Genomic DNA, 8,705 nt, shown 5'->3' with positions numbered 1-8,705 from the left:
TGTGGGTGAACTACAACTCCCAGAAAGGAAAGTCAGTTCACATCCCTCTCACTCCTCCCAAATGTCAAATATCAACATATCAGGCCCTTGTATCAAGTTTGGTGCAGAATCTGTGGTGGAGTTCATTGATTGCAGGTAAACTATAAATCCCAGGACCTGTGGTGGAGTTCATTGATTGCAGGTAAACTATAAATCCCATGAGAGTCCAGGCCAATTCCCCTCAAAACCCGCCAGTATTCAAATTTGGGCATATTGGGTATGCATGCCAAGTTTGGTCCGGATCCATCTTTGGTGGAGTCCAGAGTGCTCATTGATTGTGGGTGAACTATAAATCCCAGTACTCACAACTCCCAAATGTCCAGGCCAATTCCCCTCAAAACCCTCCAGAATTCAAATTTGGGCATAACAGGTATGCATGCGAAGTTTGGTCCAGATCCATCTTTGGTGGAGTCCAGAGTGCTCATTGATTGTGGGTGAACTATAAATCCCAGTACCTACAACTCCAATATGCCCAGGCCAATTCCCCTCCAAACCCAGCAGCATTCAGATTTGGGCATATCGGGTATGTGTGTCAAGTTTGGTCCATATCCATAATTGTTTGGGTTCATAGTACTCTTTGGATGTAGGTGAACTATAACTCCCCCAGATCAAGGTAGATTTCCCCCAAAGGCCTCTAGTATTTTTTACTGGTAATGGGGACTCTGTGTGCCAAGTTTGGTCCAGATCCATCTTTGGTGGAGTCCAGAGTACTCATTGATTGTGGGTGAACTATAAATCCCAGTACTTACAACTCCAAAAGGCCCAGGCCAATTCCCCTCAAAACCCACCAATATTCAAATTTGGGCATATCGGGTATGCATGCCAAGTTTGGTCCAGATCCATCTTTGGAGACAGTAGAACAGAAGCTCTCCGAAGCTCTAGGTGCTCTTACTGCCTATTACAGGGAAAACCAGCTGATCCCCAACCCATCTAAAACACAGACATGTGCCTTTCATCTCAAGAACAGAGAAGCATCCCGAGCTCTGAAGATCACCTGGGAAGGAATCCCACTGGAGCATTGTAGCGCACTCAAATACCTGGGAGTCACTCTGGACCGTGCTCTGACCTACAAGAAGCACTGCCTGAACATCAAACAAAAAGTGGGCGCTAGAAACAATATCATACGAAAGCTGACTGGCACAACCTGGGGATCACAACCAGATACAGTGAAGACATCTGCCCTTGCTCTGTGCTACTCTGCTGCTGAGTATGCATGCCCAGTGTGGAACACATCTCACCACACTAAAACAGTGGATGTGGCTCTTAATGAGACATGCCGCATTATAACGACCCCGTCTGCGCCCTACACCACTGGAGAAATGACACTGCTTAGCCGGTATTGCACCACCTGACATCCGCCGGGAAGTAGCAGCCAATAGTGAAAGGACCAAGGCAGAGACATCTCCAGTTCATCCCCTGTTTGGGTATCAGCCAGCACGTCAACGACTTAAATCAAGAAATAGTTTTCTAAGATCTACAGAGACACTCGCTGGAACACCTCAGCAAGCGAGAGTCCAAAAGTGGCAGGCTCAAACCCATCACCTCAACCAATGGCTGATACCAAATGAGAGACACACAGAAGACTGGGCGACTTGGAAGGCGCTGAACAGACTGCGCTCTGGCACCACGAGATGCAGAGCCAACTTCAAGAAATGGAGCCACAAAGTGGAATCCACGACATGTGAGTGTGGAGAAGAGCAAACCACTGACCACCTGCTGCAATGCACCCTGAGCCCTGCCACATGCACAATGGAGGACCTTCTTGCAGCAACACCAGAAGCACTCCAAGTGGCCAGATACTGGTCAAAGGACATCTAACCAACTACCAAACTCACAAGTTTTGTATTTTTCTGTTTGTTTGCTTTGTTCTGTTAGAAATGTAATCTAATGGACTGGTTGCTCTGACACGACAAATAAATAAATAAAATGGACGGAATTACTGGGTTGCTGTGAGTTTTCCGGGCTGACATTTCACCCACATCTATGGCAGGCATCCTCAGAGGTTGTGCTGGGGGAATCCTTTGTTGGGAGGTGTTAGCTGGCCCTGATTGTTTCCTGTCTGGAATTCCCCATTTTCCTCGTTTCCAACAGACCTCACAACCTCTGAGGATGCCTGCTATAGATGTGGGTGAAACATCAGAAGAGAATGCTTCGGGAACATGGCCAGACAGCCTGGAAAACTCACAGCCACCCATTATTATTATTACTATTATCATCATCATTTAGCTTGGAGGAGCATAAGGCGATGATATTTTTAAGGACAGCAGATGGCGCTTATGCTGCATTGTTTTCCTCCTGCAGAAAATAGGATTCAATCCCATCTCCCTTTCCCAGCTCAAAGGAAGGCTTGAATTGGGTTCGAACTGGGATAGTTTTTAATATAATTGATAATATTATAATGTAATACAATATTTATTTATTTATTTATTTACAGTATTTATATTCCGCCCTTCTCACCCCGCAGGGGACTCAGAGCGGATTACAGTGTACACATATATGGCAAACATTCAATGCCAATTTTTGACATACAAACATATACAGACATACACAGAGGCTATTTAACTTTTTCTGGCCGCCAAGGGAGCTGTCGCTTTCATCGTCCATCTGCGACGCTGATGAAGCACTTCCGCATTCCCCGCATGCTTCCCCGCTGGAATGCTTTGCTGGAGTCTTCTTTATGGCCTCATAAATCAGTTAATTTAGCCTCCCCACACTTTAAGGTGGTACCTAATTTTCCTACTTGACAGATGCAACTGTCTTTCAGGTTGCAAAGGTCGACAACAGGCTACACACAATTGGTTGGAAACTCACTCCAAAACCGGTCTGGCTTTGAACTCATGACCTTTTGGTCAGAGTTATCTTAATGCAGCTGACACTCAGCCAGCTGTGCCACATCATCATCATCATCATCATCATCATCTTTAATTACTTATTAATCGCTCTCCATCCGAGATGCTTCAGGCGATTTACATAGCAGATCATACCATATAGCATAGCATATCACATGTTTTATGTAATTATGATGTTGTTGTTTATTGTTTGCATTTTCAATTTTACTCTATTATAATTTGGAAAGAAGTGACAAGTGGAGTGCCGCAGGGTTCTGTCCTGGCCCTGGTCCTGTTTAACTTCTTTATTAATGACTTAGATGAAGGGCGAGAAGGCATGATCATCAAGTTTGCAGACGACACCAAATTGGGAGGGATAGCCAAGACTCCAGAGGACAGGAGCAGGATTCAAAACCATCTTGACAGATTAGAGAGATGGGTCAAAACTAACAAAATGAAGTTCAACAGTGACAAATGCAAGATACTCCACTTAGGCAGAAAAGATGAAATGCAAAGATACAGAATGGGTGACGCCTGGCTCGAGAGCAGTACGTGTGAAAAAGATCTTGGAGTCCTCGTGGACAAGTTAAACATGAGCCAACAATGTGATGTGGCAGCAAAAAAAGCCAATGGGATTTTGGCCTGCATCAAGAGGAGCCTAGTGTCTAGATCTAGGGAAGTAATGCTCCCCATGCTCTCTTCTGCCTTGGTTAGACCACACCTGGAATATTGTGTCCAATTCTGGGCACCACATTTGAAGAGAGATATTGACAAGCTGGAATGTGTCCAGAGGAGGGAGACTAAAATGATCAAGGGTCTGGAGAACAAGCCCTATGAGGAGTGGCTGAAGGAGCTGGGCATGTTTAGCCTGAAGAAGAGAAGGCTGAGAGGAGATATGATAGCCGTGTATAAATATGTGAGAGGAAGCCACAGGGAGGAGGGAGCAAGCTTGTTTTCTTCTTCCTTGGAGACTAGGACGCGGAACAATGGCTTCAAACTACAAGAGAGGAGATTCCATCTGAACATGAGGAAGAACTTCCTGACTGTGAGAGCTGTTCAGCAGTGGAACTCTCTGCCCCGGAGTGTGTGGAGGCTCCTTCTTTGGAAGCTTTGAAACAGAGGCTCGATGGCCATCTGTCAGGGGTGATTTGAATGCAATATTCCTGCTTCTTGGCAGGGGGTTGGACTGGATGGCCCATGAGGTCTCTTCCAACTCTTTAATTCTATGATTCTATGAATTTGTTGTTTGGGCTTGGCCTCATATAATCCGCTCCGAGTCCCCATCAGGGAGATGGTGGTGGGGTATAAATAAAGATGATGATGATGATGACTATGTTCCAGAAGCATTCTCTCCTGACGTTTCACCTGCATCTATGGCAGCCATCCTTAGAGGTTGTGAGGTCTGTTGGAAACTAGGCAAGTGGCATTTATATACCAGTGGAATGATGTCCAGGGTGGGAGAAAGAATTTTTTATCTATTGTCGAAGGCTTTCATGGCTGGAATCACTCAGTTCTTGTGGGTTTTTTCGGGCTATAGAGCCATGTTCTAGAGGCATTTCTCCTGACGTTTCGCCTGCATCTATGGCAAGCATCCTCAGAGGTGAGGATGCTTGCCATAGATGCAGGCGAAACGTCAGGAGAAATGCCTCTAGAACATGGCCATATAGCCCGAAAAAACCCACAAGAACTGAATTTTTTATCTGTTGGAGACAAGTGTAAAAGTTGGAATTGGCCACCTTGATTAGCATTGGATGGCATTACAGCTTCAAAGCCTGGCTGCTTCCTGCCTGGGGGAATCCTTTGTTGGGAGGTGTTAACTGGCCCTGTCTGGAATTTCCCATTTGCCTAGTGTGAGTGTTGCAGTTGGCCACCTTGATTAGCATTTAATGGCCTAGCAGTTTGCAATGTATGGCTTCTTACTGCCTGGGGGAATCCTTTGTTGAGAAGCGATTAGGTGTCCCTGATAGTTTCAGAGAGCATTTCTAGGCTCAGGAAATGGATCCTTCCCATCTCTTTCAGCTGTCCTTCCTACTGTTTTCGTAGCATAATTTAGAGAAAATGAAATTCAGTGTGTTATACGACTGGACATCAGAAAACCCAAGCAAATCACGACGCTAGATCTCCCTTGAGCATGGCTTCCTATGCATCTGCTGGTGCTGAAGCCAACCTATTGGAAGCGCGAGAGGGAGGCCGCGGCTCAAAACATCCTCAGGGGAAACGAGATGAGAAGGCTCAACTTCCTACAGCCCTGATATTTCATCCTTGCTTCTCCCTCTGACTTCTGTCAATGCATCTTGACGTGAACAGCATCTACTAATATTGTGCAATCGAGTAATATATAATATTAATATTGTGCTGTGCTGATAATATAATAGATTGTATACACATATAATGTTGATAATAATATTATCTATATAAATAAAAATGTAATGTTCGTTTGTGGGATTAACAGAACTCAAAAACCACTGGACGAATTGAAATTTGGACACAAAACACCTAACAAACCAATGTATGTCCTTCACTCAAAAAATGATTTTGTCATTTGGTTGTTGTAGTTGCTGGGATTTATAGTTCACCTACAATCAAAGCGCATTCTGAACTCCACCAATGATGGAATTGAACCAAACTTGGCACACAGTTCTCCCGTGACCAACAGAGAATACTGGAAGGGTTTGGTGGGCAGTGTCCTTTGGTTTTGGAGTTGTAGTTCACCTACATCCAGAGATCACTGTGGACTCAAACAATAATGGATCTGGACAAAACTCTACATGAATACTCAATATGCCCAAATGTGAACACTGATGGAGTTTGGGGAAAATAAAATCTTGACATTAGGAAGTTGTAGTTGCTGGGATTTGTAGTTCACCTACAATCACAGAGCATTCTGAACCTCAGCAACAATAGAATTGGGCCAAACCTCCCACACAGAACCCCCATGACCACCAGTGGGCCCCAGCAACACGTGGGGTTAGTATCATCTATATACATAAAAATGTAATGTTCGTTTGTGGGATTAACAGAACTCAAAAACCACTCGACAAATTGACACTAAATTTGGACACTACACCCTTAACAGGCCAACGAGTGACCATCCCTCATAACTGCCCCCCCCCCCCCCCCGGAAAAAAAAAACAGTGAGAAGGACTTAAAGACCCCAAAAAGCTAAATGACGATACAGAAAAAGGGAGGGAAGAAAGGAAGGAAGGAAGGAAGGAAGAAAAAGGAAGGCGTGAAAGAGGGAGGGAAAGAAATAAAGACCCCAAAAAGCTAAATGACGATACAGAAAAAAGGGAGGGAGGAAAGGGGCGGAAGGAAGGAAAAGGAAGGAGAGAAAGAGGGAGGGAAAGAAAGAAGGAAAGAGAGAAGAAAGCATGGAAGCAAAGAGCGAAGGAAGGAAGGAAAGAAGTAGAGAAGGAAAAAAGGAGAGAAAGAAAAAGGAAACAAAAAGGGGGAAGGAAAGAAAGAGGTAGAGAAGGAAGGAAAGAGAAGGACAGAAAAAAGGAAAGGAAGGAAAGAGGGAATGAAGGAAGGAAGGAAAGAAGCAGAAAAAGAGGGAGGGAAGGAAAGAGAGAAGGAAGGAAGCAAAAAGCAAAGCAAGGAAAGAGAGATGGAAAAAAGGAGAGAAAGGAATGGTATAAGGAAGATGAGACTGGCTATGATTCTACTAAGAGACGAAGCGGATTTTTATGTAGTTTGTATTTGTCGTATAGTTATATGTTGTTGATACTGGCCTTTGTAACTGTCTTTTTATGTGTACTGTACACCGCCATGAGTCGCCCGTAAGGGCTGAGAATGGCGGTTAATAAGTGCATCAAATAAATAATAAATAAATAAAGGGGGAGGAAAAGAAAAAGGAGGAAAGGAAGGTAGAGAAGAGGAAGGAAGGAGAAAAGGACAGATAAAAGGAAAGAAAGGGAGTGAAGGAAGGAAAGAAAGAAGGATAAAGAAGGGGGAGGGAAGGAAAGAAGGGAAGAGAGAAGGAAGGATGGAAGCAAAGAGTTAAAGAAGGAAGGAAAGGTAAGGAAGGGAGAAAGAGGAAGGAAAATAAAAAGGGGGAAGGAAAGAAAAAGGTAGAGAAAGAAGGAAGGAGAGAAGGAAAGGAAGGAAGGAGGGAAAGAAGGAGAGAAAGACGGAGGGAAGGTTGGCCATAGCAACCCATGGTGGGTATTATTATTTATTATTATTATTAAACTTTATTTGTACCCTGCTAGCATCTCCCGAAGGATTCAATGCGGCTTACAGAGGCCGAGGCCTCAACACACAACACAACAATACAATCTAAGCAAATCAAACAATTAAAAACAGAATAAAGCAAAATAAACAACTGGCACAATACATTAAAACACAATAAAACTGGGCCGGGCCAGAAAATGGGTACAAAGATTAAAAGTGCTGATGTGACAGGAGGTGTATATAGGGCTTCTAAGGCAAGTGCGATGTGCGATGTGCAGCAATCATTGGTTCTGATAAAGTGCTTATGGGACTTGGTAGTGGAGATTTCCTAGTCTGGGAAGGCGCATCGGAAAAGCCAGGTCTTCAAGTTCTTTCTGAAGACAGCCAATGTAGGGGCCTGTCTAAGGTCTTTGGAGAGGGTGTTCCAGAGTTGGGGGGCCACCACGGAAAAGGCCCTGTCCCGCGTCCCCACCAAGTGCGCTTGCGACGCAGGCGGGATCACGAGCAGGGCCTCTCCAGATGACCGAAGTGAACGTGTGGGTTCATAGATGGAAATGCGGTCACGCAGGTAGGCTGGTCCCAAACCGTTTAGGGCTTTGTAGGTAAGCACCTGCACCTTGAATTGGGCTCGGAATATGAACGGCAGCCAGTGGAGCTCCTTGAACAGGAGGGTTGATCTCTCTCTGTAAGGGGCCCCATTTAGCATCCTGGCTGCTGATCGTTGGACCAGTTGGAGCTTCCGAGCCGTCTTCAAGGGCAGCCCCACGTAGAGCGCATTGCAGTAATCCAATCTGGAGGTGACCAAGGCATAGACCAGTCCGGCCAGATCCGCCTTCGCGAGGTATGGTCGCAGTTAGCGCACGAGTCTCAATTGTGCGAAAGCCCTCCCAGACACCGCCGACGCCTGAGCCTCAAGCGTAAGCGTTGAATCCAAGAGGACTCCCAAACTGCGGACCTGTGACTTCAGGGGGAGTGTAACCCCGTCCAGCACAGGTTGCCACCCTATACCCCGGTCAGGTTTACGATCGACCAGAAGGACCTCTGTCTTGTCGGGATTGATCTTCAGCTTGTTCTTCCTCATCCAGATAGACACAGCGGCCAGGCACTCATCCAGCACCCGAGAGGCCTCCTTGGAATTAGGTGGAAATGAGTAGTAGAGTTGTGTGTCGTCTGCATAAAGGTGGCACCTAACTCCAAAACTCCAGATGACCTCTCCCAGCGGTTTCATGTAGATGTTAAAAAGCATGGGAGACAAAATAGAGCCTTGCGGGACCCCACAGGTCAACGGCCAGGGGTCCGAGCAGGCATCTCCCGGCTTCACCATCTGGGATCGACCCTCCAGGAAGGACCGGAGCCAGGACAAAACCGTGCCCCCGAGACCCATCCCAGAGAGTCGTCCCAGAAGGATACCATGGTCGATGGTATCGAAAGCCGCTGAGATGTCCAAGAGAACCAACAGAGTCACACTCCCCCTGTCCAGCTTTCTACGGGTACGGCTAGTCTATATAAATAAAAATGTAATGTTCGTTTGTGGGATTAACAGAACTCAAAAACCACTGGATGAACTGACACCAAATTTGGACACAAGACACCTATCAAAATGAAGTTCAACAGTGACAAATGCAAGATACTCCACTTTGGCAGAAAAAATGAAATGCAAAGATA

Source organism: Anolis sagrei, chromosome 12 (assembly GCF_037176765.1).
Source record: "Anolis sagrei isolate rAnoSag1 chromosome 12, rAnoSag1.mat, whole genome shotgun sequence".
Lineage (NCBI taxonomy): Eukaryota > Metazoa > Chordata > Lepidosauria > Squamata > Dactyloidae > Anolis > Anolis sagrei.
This window is presented reverse-complemented; position numbering follows the sequence as displayed.